Source organism: Mesoplodon densirostris, chromosome X (assembly GCF_025265405.1).
Source record: "Mesoplodon densirostris isolate mMesDen1 chromosome X, mMesDen1 primary haplotype, whole genome shotgun sequence".
Lineage (NCBI taxonomy): Eukaryota > Metazoa > Chordata > Mammalia > Artiodactyla > Ziphiidae > Mesoplodon > Mesoplodon densirostris.
The window spans coordinates 80,986,348-81,001,897 of NC_082681.1; positions in this window are offsets into that span (position 1 = coordinate 80,986,348).

Here is a 15,550-nt window from a genome sequence, read left to right on the forward strand (position 1 = left end):
CCATCATTCAAGGAACTCCTTCTGAAGCCCTCCTCGATCCTGCTGATGAAGCAGAAGCCCTTGCCCCTATACAAACACACACAGCCCACTGCCCTCCTGATTTGGGCGCTAATAAAGCAACCCCCTTCTCAGTTCCCAGGGCACACAGGGAACAGCTCTGTGGCTGGGGCTGACTCATCTGGTCTTCCTGTCTATCAGACCCCCAGGCCCGCTCAATTCTCTAGGGCCCACTCTCTTTTCCACTCTTCCCAGCACCCTCTCACTCACCTTACCTGTCTCACCTGCCCTCCAGCATGTGCTCCAGGAGAGCACATTTCTGCTCAGAAGCAGAGAGCAGTAGGAACAAGTCCTCACACTTGGGCACCAGCCCACAACCTCGCGCACACACACTCACAGGCACACACACTCCCCTGGTTATGCACACTCACGCCTACGTCACTATACACACATACTGGCATGTGTAGATAACCATGCACACACACAGGCTTGCACCAAAGATAGACACACATTCAAGCAGACCTAGGTATACACCTCTCCTGCCAGGGCCAGTCTGTGAACTTTCTTTCCTGGGTGGACCCATCTTTGTTGAGGTGGAAGAGATAAGAAAATGTAGATGGGCCTCCCTGGTGGCGCAAGTGGTTGAGAGTCCGCCTGCCGATGCAGGGGATACGGGTTCGTGCCCCGGTCTGGGAGGATCCCATGTGCCGCGGAGCGGCTGGGCCCGTGAGCCGTGGCCTCTGAGCCTGCGCGTCCGGAGCCTGTGCTCCGCAACGGGAGAGGCCGCAGCAGTGAGAGGCCCGCGTATCGCAAAAAAAAAAAAGAAAATGTAGAGGCTGGGCAGGTATGATTGTGTATACCTGCGGGTATAATTGTGTCTCTTGTGACTGGAAAAGTTCTAGGGTCCAAAGAAAATGAGTCAGTGTTTGGACCTAACTCCCCCCAGCCCCCCACACCCCAACCTCTGTGTTGGACTTATTCCCGAAACTCAGCTCCCTGCCCAGTGACCAGCCTGGTGTTCTGGCCTGGCCCTGCCCCGCCCGGTTCTCTGGGGTCCAAACATGTGCCCAGGGCTCAAGAGACTGGCCTTCTCATGCCCAGCCTGGGAGGCTGCTCAGCTGTGGAGGAAGACCCTTCCAGGCCAGAGGTCATCTTGCGCTCCCCTTCCTGAGAGAATGCAGCCCAGAGGCCTTCCCCAAAGAGAAAGCAGGAGGTTCCCTCAAGGAGGAAGCCATACTTCCCAGTATCAACAGGCCCAGCGTGGATCCTGCAAAGAGGAAGTGGAAAAGAGGCCATTGCAGCCAGGAGAGCTGCAGGTAAAGGGTAGGCTGCACTTCCTGGCCCCTGCTCTACTGAGCCCCAACCAGGGGATTCCCTAAGCCCCTCACTGCCCTCCCTGCCCCCCACACCATGTGTCTCCCATACTGACTCTCTTCTCTTCACCATCCTTCTCCTGATCTTCTCATGAAAAATGGATGGAGCTTTTATTAAACTGTTTTCTCTTCAAAGGAGCTTTCAATTTTTAATGCTTGGCTGGGGTCAGGGAGACAGACTGGCCCAGACAGACCATGGGGAGGGGCCAGAAGAGGTCTGACCTGGAGTCGGGGTGGGAGGAGGGAGAAAGGGGGCTCTAGGCCTGCCTGAGGGTCAGGGAAGCAGGAAGCAGAAGAGGTTAGTTTCTGGGGTGGAAATACTTTCCTGGGTGGGACACAACTCTCTGCCCTTTTCCCTCTCCTCCCCACCTTGGGCTGGGAGATCTTCAAGGGAAGTGGACCAGCTCATGTTGAACACCTACTGTATGCCAGGACAGTGAAGTGGGGTGCTATAACCACCCCTTTGTTCTGCCCTGGGGCCTAGGGGCACATTTGATGTACAGATGCCCCATTGGCTCATGACACCAGCTCAGTTATGGGAGACAGTAAAACAGAGTGACAAAGAGCAAAGACTCCAGAGTCAGTCTGCCTGGCTTCAAATTTTGACATTGTTTGCTTGCCGTGTGATGCTTGGCCAATCACTTAATCTCTCTGGACCTCAGTTTTCCCACATGTCAAGTGGGGGAGGGAGTACCTGCCTTGCAGGGTTGCTACGGAGATGCAATGAGATCACATATGTCAAGTGCACATACATATCTAACACTCAGTAAGCCCTAGATACGTACTTATGGTAATGGTGTGATAATCAATGTCCACATCTCACGGATGATGAGGCTGAGTCTCTAGGAGCTTAAGGGTTGACATTCAAAGTTTCATGGCCACTAAACGGCTGAGCCACACATCATACTGTCTCTCAAAGGGTAGAATTCTGCCTTCTTGAGCACTCCCCACAGCTGGCACATAGTTGGCAGTCAGAAAACCTGTGCTGAATAATTACTCCCACCATCTCCGATTTTGTTGTCTTATCCCAACCTAGCCTCAATTTACTATGTGTCCCCTTAGACTAATCACTTTACTCTTCCGGTGATGGAGACCCAAGACCCCTACCTCCTTCCCTGGCTCTCTTGGCAGATATAGCCAGTGTGGAAAGGGGAGGGATGGGAGAAGCCCAGTTACTAGTTGGGAGAGTAAGCCCCCAGTAGGACCAGACAGCCCAGGACAGGGACCCACAATCCCAACCAAAAGGTGCCTATCACAGTGTCAGATATGTAAGTTTGGTTCTGCATTTAGAGTATGTACTTTCATACTTTTTATTGTGGGATTTCAAAAGTAATGCATGGTCATTGTAGGAAATTTGGAAACTTTGGAAAATTTTGGCAAACCTCTGAAAGAAGAAGAAATCTACTTTGAATCCATAACAGCCATATAGGGTTGATTTGACCTCAGTTGGTCCACACGCAACTGTGGGAACTCAGAATTCTCTGAATTCTGATTCAGTATGGATATTGTGGTGAATGTGTGTGGACAAAGGCGACGTGAGGCCCAGCTGAATTCAATTCAACCATGGACCCAGCGGCGCTCTGGGCAACTCCAGGGAGAAGGAGATGAGGACCTTTTTTCCAACCCATCTGGTCTGGCTCCAAGTGAAATGAAAAAAAAGGCTGGTTCTAAATGATAAACTAGAGAGAAATTCATACTCCTAGTCACTGGTTTTCCACGTATTGATCATTTTGACTTACTGGGAGATGTTTTAACAACTTTTTTGACAAGGTAAATCATTTTTAGTGTATTGTCCATGCTGAGGGGAGGAGTTTGGGTTTTAGTCATGGGGTGTTCTCTCTGGCTCATTTAAACTCCTATTCTTCCTGGCCAGCTGCATTGGGGACGTTATCTCATTTTGTTGCAAGGATCAGTGTGTGCAGGGCCACTGGAGCAACTACTCTGAGCCTGGAGAGTAGTTGCCATACTGCTGCTACCCAGGAGAGGGGCCCAAACCAGTTTTTGAGGGAGGGTCCGTGTTGGAAGCACCAAGTGGCTCGGACAACATAGACCAACACTGAGGTGGCAGTATATGGGCTGCAATGAACCATATGCCCTGATTCCTTCCAAGGGCTTCAGATGCCTCCTTCACCTCACACCCCACCTGGTGTGCCATGTGTGTGGACATTAGGTCCACTGGCATTTTCCTTGCCAATGTTTTCAAGCACCATTACACAAACAAAGCTCAGCCTAAGCCTGTCCCTGTCCCAGAAACCACATAGCACTTCAATTCTGACAGCGAGCAGCATTCCCAATGGGAGCAAACGATTACCACAGAACAGTCGAGAAGACAGTAAGCGAAAGCTGCTCACACTGAAAAGGGGTGGACATTGAAATTGGTGAGAATATGGGCCGCAAAGGAAGTTGGCATTACTGGCAAAAACACTTATTTGAAAAACTTAAAGGCAGATCACTTGAAAAGCAGATTATATTGCATTTAAAGGTTATATATTCATCCTCAGTTGCACAAACTTGGGGAAGCCGGAAGCAGCAGATGGAAACACTTCAGTTTCAACTTGTTTGCTTTTGGGGGGCAATTTACTTAGAATCAGAGGTAAGATTTCAAAGTTCAGGGAAATACTTCTGAACAAACAGAACAGGAAGACGAGTTGAAAATGAATTCCCAAATTATTCTCCCCCAAGATAAAAATGGAAAATTCCAGAAAACAGGCAAACATGCTCAAAGACTACAGAAAACTTCCCCATAGTGCCTGGAAATTACTATTACGTGGAAAACCAGTGACTGGAAATATTTCTTTTCAACCAATTTATAATTTCAACTAATTTGCCATTGTCACCGCAAAGTTGTTTGACAAGTTTGTCTCTGACACGCTAGCAAATCCTCGAAGGTCTCCTGGTCTCAGGCCTGCAATGAGGAAGCAGACCGTACACTTCCAAGCTTCATACCCTGTGAGCCAACCACTCCCCCTCTCTGAGCCACAGCTTCCTTTTCTGTGAAATGGGGAGAAATGACCCATCCAGGCTCATTTCCAGGGCTATTACAAGGACCACACGAGACAGGGGAGTGTTAAGAAAGTGTGCTCAGGAATCAGTCTGCCTGGCTCTGCCACCTAGAAGCAATTTACTTAAACTTCCGGGGCCTGATTTTCCCCATCTACAGAATGGGGCCACACCTTCCTCAATGACATCTTGACATCTTACATGTAAAGTGCCTGGCGTATAGTAAATGTTCAATAAATGTCTGTTATCACTATGGATGGAAAAGTCTGCTTTGGAGACTTGTGAGGCATTGTCACTTTTATATCTGTCTCCCGACACAGTGCAGGAGTTGGGGGAAGGCAGGGACTTCTGCTGCCCCAGATCCACCTCTAGGTATCTCCTAGAAAACAGCCGTTGGGTCCCTGGAGCGTCTTCTCCTTCCGTGGACACCTCTCTCCTTCCTTGCCAGGTGAACTCACCTGGGAAAGAAGGAACTTGTTCTACAGGTGCTGCAGACTGGAGGGAGAGGGGGTGGGGCGAGATGGGCAGGAAGCCAAGAACGGCCATCTCTCTGTTCCCTCTTTCCTCTGAGAGGTTGCTGTGGGCAGGGGGAGCCCTAGACCAGCACAGCGGGTAGGGGTGGGAGGATCAAAGGTAGGCATTGGGCACGGGGATAAGACCGCCAGGCTTGGCATCTGTCAGGAACTGGCTGCCGTATGAACTAACCTCCCTGCATGTCAGTTTACTCATCTGGGAGGTGGGCGGGATCTCCATCGTTGAGAGGATCAGAGGAGGTTATGGGTGAGAAAGTCCTCTGCAGACTGAATTGCTGTGCCCTGAGCGCATGCATACATGTACACGGAAGCAGGCATCCCAGCATGCTTTGGGCCCCTCCCATCTGTCCTAATGCTCACGCTTGAATGTGCATCAGAATCACCTGGAGGGCTTGTTAAAACACAGATTGCTGGGCCCCACCCTGAGTGATTCAGTAGAGCTGGGGTGGGGCCCAGGAATTTGCATTTCTGACAAGTTCCCAGGTGATGCCGAGGCTGCTGGTCCTGAGACCACAGTTGGAGATCCATGTGCCGAGGGTGTCACGTGCAAATGCTATCTGTGCATGTCCTCGCTGTGTGTGTTGCTCTAGGTCACAGTTCCTGTGAACCACAGGCACCCCCCTCCAGCTCTCACAGGGGCCTGCCAGGGAGAAATCACTTAGCTAGCTTGCCCTGTTCCCCAGGCAGCCCCTGTGCAGAGCACAAATGAGCAATCAAGAGTTAGCCAGGAACCCCTCCCAACACACATTCAAACATATTCACACATACAACCACAATGTACACACACTCATCTCACACCTGTGTAACCTAATGGCTAAATAACAAAGACTGAACAAAACTGCCAAAATCAGCCAGCTCCCCTGCTTCCTAATGTGTAATCTTGGACAAATCATTTAACCTGGCTGTGCTTCAGTCTCATCAGTAAAAAGAGGGGTAATAAGGATGCTTCATAGGGTTGTTGAGAGACTCAGTGAGATAACAAATGGAAATCTCTTGGAAGAATGTTAAATGTTAGCTATTTTTAGCAGTGGGCTCCAAGCCCCCAAAGGAAGCCTCAGTAGCAAAACAAAAAAATCCAGGGCAGTCCATAACCATGAACAAACTCATTCGGGTCAAAGCAGCCTCCTGGCTCCACCACAACCCACTTGGAAGCCAGGAGACCTAGACCCCAGGTGTTTCTAAGTCGCTCCCTGTGTGCCCGTGAGTCAATCCCTTTGCCCTCTCTGGCCTCAGCATCCCCATCTGTCCCATAGGGGCTAAGCTGGATCATTTGTCAGGGCTTTCTTCCAGCTCTGCCACATGGTGGGTTCATGCCCAGTGGTGCATGGCAGAGGCAACAGCCGCAATGCCACAGGCCCAGCCCATGGCCCAGTTTCAGCCTTTCTGGAGCTGAGAGAAGCTGCTCGCCCTCCCCGGAGCAGGAGACTGTCAGCAACTCTCCCACAGCCATCTCTTCCACTGGCTTCTCAGGCGCAAAGAGCCTTAGGGCTGCCAGAGGCCTGGGAAGGGATGCCAGAGAGAAGATTCGTGATAACCCCTTTAACTCTGGGCCCTGCCTGTCAGACTACAAACACTGTTGTGCCCATCATCTCACCAGGGCCGCAGGAGGCAAGGAGCACAGGAGAAAATGGAGGCTCCGAGAGGTGGTTTCCTGCCCAAGGTACCAGGATTTGAACCCAGGACTGCTAAAGCCCAAGTCCACTGGCCTGGGCTATGAAAGCCTGTGGGAATCAGACACGGGGAGAATCCCCATATAACCTCTGCTTTCTGTCTTCACGTTTTTAGTGAAATGTCAACATTCTCAATAAGGTCTCAAGCCAGCCCCACCCTGACAATCCTGACCCTCCTAATTGTGCTCTATTTTCTCTTCTTCTGTAGCTCAAATCACCTTCTAACAAACATAATATATAAATTACTTATTTATTATGTCTAGTGTTTATTGTATGTCTCCAAGGGCAGGGAGCTTTGTCTATGTTGTTTATTGAGATATCTCCAGTGCTTACAACAGTGTTCGGAACTTAATAGGTGCTCAATAAATATTGGCTGAGGGCTTCCCTGGTGGCGCAGTGGTTGAGAGTCTGCCTGCTGATGCAGGGGACATGGGTTCGTGTCCCGGTCCGGGAAGATCCCACGTGCCGCGGAGCGGCTGGGCCCGTGAGCCATGGCTGCTGAGCCTGCACGTCCGGAGCCTGTGCTCCGCAACGGGAGAGGCCACAGCAGTGAGAGGCCCGCGGACCGCAAAAAAAAAGAAAAAAAAATATTGGCTGAGAGAGCAGCACATTCTGAGTAGTGGCTCAGAATGGGGCAGTGGAAACTGAGTCTTAGCTGGTCTCCTGGCCTTGGCCCCCCACACTGCTCTGAAGATGTGGATGACTTTCCAAAACACCAAGCTGATCAGGTCCCTCCCCTGCTTCCAACCCTTCCAGGACTCCTCATCAGTCCTGAGGTGAACTCCAAACACCTTGACCCTTCATGATTTGGCCTTCTGACCCCTCCAGCTTCATCTCTTAGGCCACCTGACATACCTCTGCCTTCCAACCAGAATAGATTATTTGTAGCTTCTCCAAAGTGCCCTGGTCTCACCTGCCTTTGTGCCTTTGCCCATGTGATCCTGTCTGCCCTCTGGCACTTCTACAGCCTAGCAAACTCTTAATCATCCTCTACCCCTAGCTCAACTCCTCATCTTGGAAGCATTTCTCAATGAGATGATGACTTAAATCATTTCCTGACTCTCACTGACCTCCTGCTTCCCACCCCTGGCTGCCTCTGTACTTCCCAAACACCCTGGAGAGGCCTGGGCTCCAGGATCTGTACCCGTGATTTCTAGTCTTCATGTATGTCTCGCTCGGTGAGTCAGGAGCCCCGTGAGGGTTGGGGACCCATTGTGCCTTAGTTATCTCTGTGTCCCCAGTGCCCAGCCACAGAGTAGCTGCACGAAGGATGCACGCATGAATGAAGAGGGGTCAGCAAAGGCATTCATGAACAGCCATGAGTATCTCAATTTTCAAAAGCCCTAAGGGAAAATGAGCATTTCCTTATGGTAAGATTGCTCAGGCTAAGACATCAAGTTCTTTTTGCCTTGGGCTAAAATTATATCACCTCCATGAGGCAACCCTCGTTATCTTACGGAAAAACCAATCATATCTTTCATCTCACTCTCCGTCTGCCACCTATGCCTATTTTACCTGCCTATATCTATTTATCTAATCTGATATATATATATATATATATATATATATATATATATATATATATATATATATATATATATATATATATATATATATATATCCCCTAGATACCTGCCTATCTACCAGAGAGAGGCGCACAGTGGAGTGAGGGTACAGATCTGGACTCGGATGGTAGAGGTTCCTTCCCAGGTCTACCAAGCTGTGTGACCTAGAGTGAGTAACTTAGCCTTTTTGAAACACAGTTCTCTCATCTGTAGAAGAGAGATGATAATAATGGCCCCTTTCTTATAGGGTGATTGTGAGATTAAGTAAGCTAATTCTTGGTAAGCACTGGTAACAGAAAACATTCACTAAATGATGATGCCTCTTACAACAGTAATTTATATCACAAGTTATTCATCAAAGAATTTGGGACAGCTGAACAAATGCCATAAAGTAGAAAATGATAAAATGTGTACTTGAGAGAAATCAAGATAAAGAAAAATGAGGCAGGAAAATAATAAAGCCAGAAGTAAGATTAACACACACACAAAATGCCTTCTCTAAAGTTCTATAGTTACTAGAGTCTGCATTTGGCTCTCAGCTCCCCTGGTAGCCACATAAAAGAGGGAAACATCATCAACTATAAGCTTCACAGCATCTGTAACATAAAAATGAACCAAGTGTTCCAGGGAAGCATGGCTTTTCCTGGTCAGAAAAGAAATCACATCTTTCCCTTGGTCCTTCACAAAGAGGACCCTGGGAGAAGCGACCACCCTGTGTCCTCAACAATATCCCTGAAGCCAACGAGGACCAGGCTGACTTTCTCACAATGCTCCCTCCAGCTACCTGTTATGAGGACCCAGGGCAACTCTCCAAGAATAAAAATAAACAATAATAACCACAATTTACTATGTGCCAGGCATAGAATCCCCCCCCCCAAATCAACTCAGGAGGTGAGCATTGTTATTATCCCCACTTTACAGATGAGGAAACTGAGCGTCAGGTGAAATCACTTGCCCAAGGACACACAGGCGGAAAGTGGTAGGGCTAGACGCAAACCCAGGTCTGTCCATTACCAGAACCAAATTCATAATCACTATACTCTCCTCCCTCTGGAAAGACCCCAGTGTTGCTCTCCCAATACCCAGCCCTCTGATGAGCTGCCTTAAGCTAAGGATAATAAAAGACTCCAGGAGATAGGTGGACAGTCTGCTCTGTAGACAGCCGACCATAAATATTAGTTCTCCGGAATGAGCTCTTGATAAGGCTGGGGCATCAGGGGCTTCAAGGCTGAGTTATCTGGAGGGATCCCAGAGTGCCACAGTGGTGAGTCGCTGATGCTGGGCAGAGCCCCATGCTTGTTCAGAGAGCCCGGCAGATGGGAGGGCTTAGATGGATCAAGAGGGCCTAAGAGCGATTCTCACAGAAAGGCCCAGAAGGTTCCTATGGGTGAGGGCAGCATTCCCCTGAAAAGAGTTCTGAATCCCCTCCAATGTGCAAAGTTCTCCGCCATGGAGCCAGGCCTGCAGCCGTCTCTGTCTGGAACGTTTTCAAAGCAGGCGTTACCAATTGCCTCTGTGGCCATTTAAAAACTCTCAATAAAACACCCTGAGAACATCTAATTTAGGCAATATAGCTTCCTGGTGAACCCTCCAAGATGAATTAGTTGCAAATTGCACCCCCAGGTAACTGAATGATTTGACCTGTTGTATTACATTGTTGGAGAGAAACCAATTGGATGCCAGGGGCTGTCTGCCAATGCTGATGATCTGGGTTTTCGGGTAGTTGATCTTTAGGCCTGCTTTCTGACAATAATTGGACAGTAGGATCAATTGTCTGTTGCAGTCAGTCCTGGGCCATGACAATAAAACCATACCAACAGCAGAGAGAAAAAGACTGATCTTTCTGTTCTCATTTGCAGGGTGCCGAGCCCCGGCATCTGGTTTGCCCAGAAGTCGCATCGAGTCATTCAAACTCAGGTTCAGAAAAAGCAGGGTCAGGAGAGAAGGTAAAATCCATACACCTCTCAAATGTGGTATCTGATTTCCCAGGAGACCATCCTTCCCTGCTGGTTCTGTTATATATTTTTTAAATGCAGAGTGTTTGGTAGACAAGGTCTTTCCAAGCCTTCACATTGAGCACAGGGGGAAGAGAGGAGTGGGGAGAAATAATTCAAAAGGACAGTCCTAGATGGTGAAATGGTTAAGGACCAGTGGCTCAGGGCACCTCTAAGGCCCCATTTAGCCTCATGAGGGTGGTCAGACCTGAAATGTCCCTCTAAACCTTCTCCCCCCCAACTCCACCCCACACATACACACACAAACCCCGCCCCTCCAGGTGCTTACTTTGAACCCATTGGCTTTGGAGATGAGTTAAACACCTGGAGAGGTGGGATTTGTGCGTATGGACATGCAGGGATTTTGTTTTGTTTTGTTTTGTTTTGTTTTGGTTGTTGAGGGGAGAGGTCATTCCAAGTGGGGGAAACTGCCTAAGCCAGGGCTTGGAAGCAGGTGAATTCTCATGGTGTTCCATTCTCAAGGTGATTTGTAGTGTGAGGAGGAGGAGGGGTGGGAGAGCCTCGAGTGGCAGCTTAAGGAATTTAGACTTTATCCTGTAGGTACTGGGGAGTCACAGACTGTCTCTAGGGAGGCAAAATGGCCACGTGGGTGAAGTCAAACTCTGGAGTCAGACTATATGGGTTCAAATGCTTGCTCAACAGGGTACTGGCAAATGTGAGCTTTGGCAAGTTGCACAACATAGGTGTGCCTAGCGTATCCATCTGTGAAATGGCAACGATAGTAGCAATACTTACCGTGGAAAACCGCGCTGGAGATTAAATAAACTCTCACACGTGAAATGCTTAGACCAGTGCCTGGCGCACAGCAAGCCCTCACTTGGTGTTAGCTTTTTTCATTATTAGCAGACTGGATGATGACAGAGGGCTCCCTCTGCTCCAGGCATGGTCCTATGTGCTTTATGTGCACGCTCTCAGCTCGTCCTCACAACCCCACGAGACAGGTCTGATTTTTAATCCCCATCTTACAGAGGAGGAAGCTGAGGCATAGAGAAGCTCTGTAGCTGGATCTGGAACTGAAGGTCAGGCTGGCTTCAGTGTAGAGGATGAAGGCAGTGTGGGACTAGTGGGAAGGCAGAGGCAGGGGCCTGAGTGAGAGGCTGGGGGGCTAGGGCACTGAGAACAGCGACAGGGAGATAGCAGACACGGAGGGATGACATGGGCCCCTGCTGTACAGGGAGGGCTCAAGATCTCACAAGTCCTGTCTAGGCGTCCATTAGTCTTGAGGTAGTTGTGTCCCAGAAGCCTCATGACTTCCTATAAAATACAGTGGGTCTCAGACCCCACCATGGGGCTGGATGCGAAGACGGAGTCGCCCCACATGTTAGCCCTCTGGCCAGGACTGTCCAGCCAGGAGATGGAGGGGATGGGAAGAGCTGTTGGAGCCAGGGGCCACTGACTGAATCAGAGCCTTAGTCTCCTCGTCCAGGGCCCTCGGTTTACCCAGTGATGAATTGGAAAGTTGGCTCCAGGGTGTTTCTGAACAGCGTCAAGCGAAGGTGCGTGCCAGAGGATCTAGGAGAGAGGGGAGAGGGGGAGGAAAGGGCCAGGTGGGAGAGCGAGGGGAGAGGGACACACTTCACCGGCCTGCCCCTCCTCAGCAAAGCCAAACTGCTGTCAGGCACTGATCAAGCCTGTGTCCCGCCGCTGGGAGGAGGGACAGAGAATGGGGGAGGATTGTGTCCCTGACACCCAAGGGCCTGCCCCTCCCCCTGGCTACAGAGAATCACAGTGGCAAAGGAGAAAGCAGCTGCCAGAGGTCCACACACCTTTCCCTAGGGTAGGGCTGGCTGAAGGCAAATCCTTTCTGGCCCCCAGCGTTGACCCCAACCCCTATCCCTGCCGTCCCCACCCCAGCTCCTGGCAGAGAGCTCTTTCTGCCCAGGCTCCCGGGTAAAGACTGAACAAACATAAGCAGCTGTGCCACGTGTGGGTGTCTGCGGGTCAGGTCAGAGGGGGGTGGCATCCAGCAGTCCCTTGCATGTAGCTGTGGTGGGAAACCGCTCTTACTCGGAGCTGTCCGCAAGATGGCAAATGGAAGGGGTTTTCATCTGAGGGTTAGAAGACCTGCGGCCGAGTCCCATATTCACTGCCACTTTGCCATATGGATGTGGGTAAGCCTTTTCTCCTCTCTGGACTGTGAGATTCAACTAAAAGGTCTCAGCTCATTTCTGCCTAAAAATCCATCACACTGTGCCCTATCAGTGGGTCACATCTCCATCCAAGCTTCCAGGGACTGACACTGTCCTTGGCAGATCAAGGTGAGGGGTGGAGAGAAGAGGACCCTTGGGAGCAGAAAGCCGAGTTTGAAACCCCAGAGCTGTCACTTAAAGCCTGTGACGCTGGGCAAGTCCTGTGGCTTCTCAGACATACCACACCCATCAAAAAACAGGGATAATACCACCTCCTCATAGGATGATGGTAATGCAGATTTGATGAGGTGATACCTTCAGAGAACCCACAATGCCTCAGAAATCGCCCTCCCTGCTCAGCCTGCTGCATCTCAGTGTAAAATGTTCCTGGGCCAAAGAGCCAGCCTAGCAAGCAGGGGCTGGTAATGGCCAGGAGGCTGGCCAAGACTGGGGAGGTGGGCAGAGGGCAAAGCAGGGAGCTTGGATGGGGATGGAGAGGGGCAGACAGGGTCTGGGGAAGGGGAGATGGAAGAAAAGGGGAGCCTCTGAGTGGGAAGGAAGGGAAAGGGGGGCAGGAGAAAGGAAGTTTATTATTCTTCCTGCAGACCAATCATGGGGCTCCTGGAGTGTCGAATTCCAGCTCCTGCAGCCAGATGTGACCTGTTCCTGTTATCGTGGAATATTAATCAGAGGGGCCCTTGGGTAATTGGGGAGTTTTGATTAGAGAAATAGCCCTTACAATAATAAGCAGGCAGGAGCTTGGGGAAACCCACCCCCACTCCTGGTCGCCCACCTCTTAGGCTCCATACTTCTGAGGGCTCAGGGACCCAGACTGAAGAGTTGGGGAGTGCAGGAAGGGGGGTGGTACCGAAACTGGTTGTGGGGACCAGGACTGGACCTGGCGGATGGGGAGAGGGGGGTGCAGGGATAGGTGGCTATGAAGGGGACTAGAGACTGAGGGATCTGGGGCCTGGCGCTGGCCTGGCTTCACTCACCTCCCCATCAATCATCACATTAGCTGTTCCTGGGGCTTCTCCCTCGCCAGGATCCCTCCCAGTCAGCCCGCAGCAGCCAGCACCGCTGCCTCAGCCTCTGGCCCTGCTGGGACCCCAGTTCTGTTGCAGGCTGCACATGGCCCCTGGGCTCTGTATATTTAGACGGTTAATGAATCTTCCTGTTTGGCTGGGCCAGGCTAGAGCTTGAGATGGAGGAAATGAGGGCAAGAATGGGGAGGAGGGGCAGCGCAACTGCCCCAGCCCTGGAGATCCTCTGACCACAGCGACCCCAGACCCAAAGTACAGAAACAGCCCAGGCACTTCAGCTCAAGGAACCTGGGTGGTTGCCCCAATCCTCAGCTGTACCCCCAAGTCCCCAAGGGACCACAATTTGAAGACAGAAGACCTGAGTTCTAGGTCCAAATCTTGCCTTGCCCTCTCCTGGGCCTCGGCTGCCTCTTCCCCATGTTGAGGACTTTGGACTAAATTTCTTTTCACCAAACTCACTCAGCACCTACTATGTGCCAAGCTCTGTACCGGGCCCTGGAGGTTCAGAAAGAAAAAGAAAAAGAACATAGTCCTGACCCTTCAAGACATCATGGTAATGACAGAGGCAGTCATGTAACTATCACACATGGAGGTAGTAATTTTAAGAATAGTGTTGACTGAGCGGTCATGACGTGCTGGGCCCTGTGCTAAGCGTTTCCATGTCTTATCTCGTGGCATCTTCTCAATGACCCAACGCCATTGGTAGTATCAGCAGCCCCATTTTACAGATGAGGAAACTGAGTCACTGAGAGGTAAAGAACCCAGTAAAAGGGTACCATTTTAGACTCTTGAGATATATATATATATATATATATATATATATATATATATACATACATATACACACATAAATATAATTTTATACATATGATATATATTGTATATTACATATAATAAATCATATATTATATATATATATATCATATATAATATATGTGATATATAATTTATATATATACATATATATTGTTACCTAAGTGGCCTTCCAGAAAGGCTGTACCAGCTTAAACATCACCAGGCTCATGAGTGTAGAAAGAAGCCATTTAGTGTAGTATCTTTCTTTCCAACAGTACCTGGAAGTTCCAGTGTCTCTGCTTCGGATCTGGGACTCTGACTGCTGGAGCCTGGCTGGGGTTGAGCATGGATTCTGGGTGGGAGAGACACTCACTTATTCATGTGTTTATCAGCTCTTTACTGAGTGCCAGGTTCACTGCCCCAAAGGAACACACATTCTGATGGGAAGTGGTAGCTCTTTGCATCAAGGTATACTTGCTGCTTTTTACAAAGCAGTTTTGCTTATGTCATTCCGTTCCCAATAAATGAAGAAGAAACCCAGGCCTCAAGAGAAGAGATGACTTATTCAAGTATGAGTGGCAGAGTCAGGCCTCAAATGCAGGGCTTCCGACTCTGACTCCAAGCTCCTGTGGGGGCACAGCAGACTGGGTGTTCCTCCCCTTTGGCTTACAGGAGTCAAGGCCAGGCCAGCCAAGCCCTGGGGCCTTGAGCTTGAGATGCAGGGAATGAGGGAAAGAATGGAGAGGAGGGGCAGCACAACTGCCCTGGCTCTGAAGATCACCTGACCACAGGGACCCCAGACAAAAAGCATGGAAAGAGCCCAGGCAGTTCAACTCCAGGAATCAAGGAGGCTGCCCCCCACCACCGCTGGACTTTCACTGGGGCCATAGCGACCCAGGCTGAGGGTGAGGCTGAGGGTGAGGCCCAGAGAATCTCTGGTCACTGAGCCTCCGATTAAAGTGGCCACTCAGAGACCAGCCTGGAGTGGTCTTGGCTGCCTATGGCTGGGTGACAGGAAGAAAGGCTGCCTCCGGACTCAGAAGCTAGCCAATGCCATGTACTGAGCAATCCCCAGGGCCCTGTTCTCAGGGCTTCCTGTGTGTGCATTCACCTCATTCTCACTGCAGTCTCATGAGATGGCTGCTACTCTCAGCCCCATCTTATGGAAGAAGAAACCAGGAACACGGAGGGGTTTAAATGACTTGCTCAAGAATTTATAGCTAGAAAGTGGTAAAGCTGGGATGTAAACACTGGCAGCCTGATCCCAGAGTCTGGGCTCTGAACTATCGTATTAGACAGCCCCTGAAGCCATGTGGCTGACGTCAAGGGTGCAGGCCACAGGACCCCACCCCACTCTCTCCCCATGCTGGCTCCACCACCTCACGCCCCTCAAGTGGCAAAGTACCTAAGTGTTTGGACTCTGGATTCAG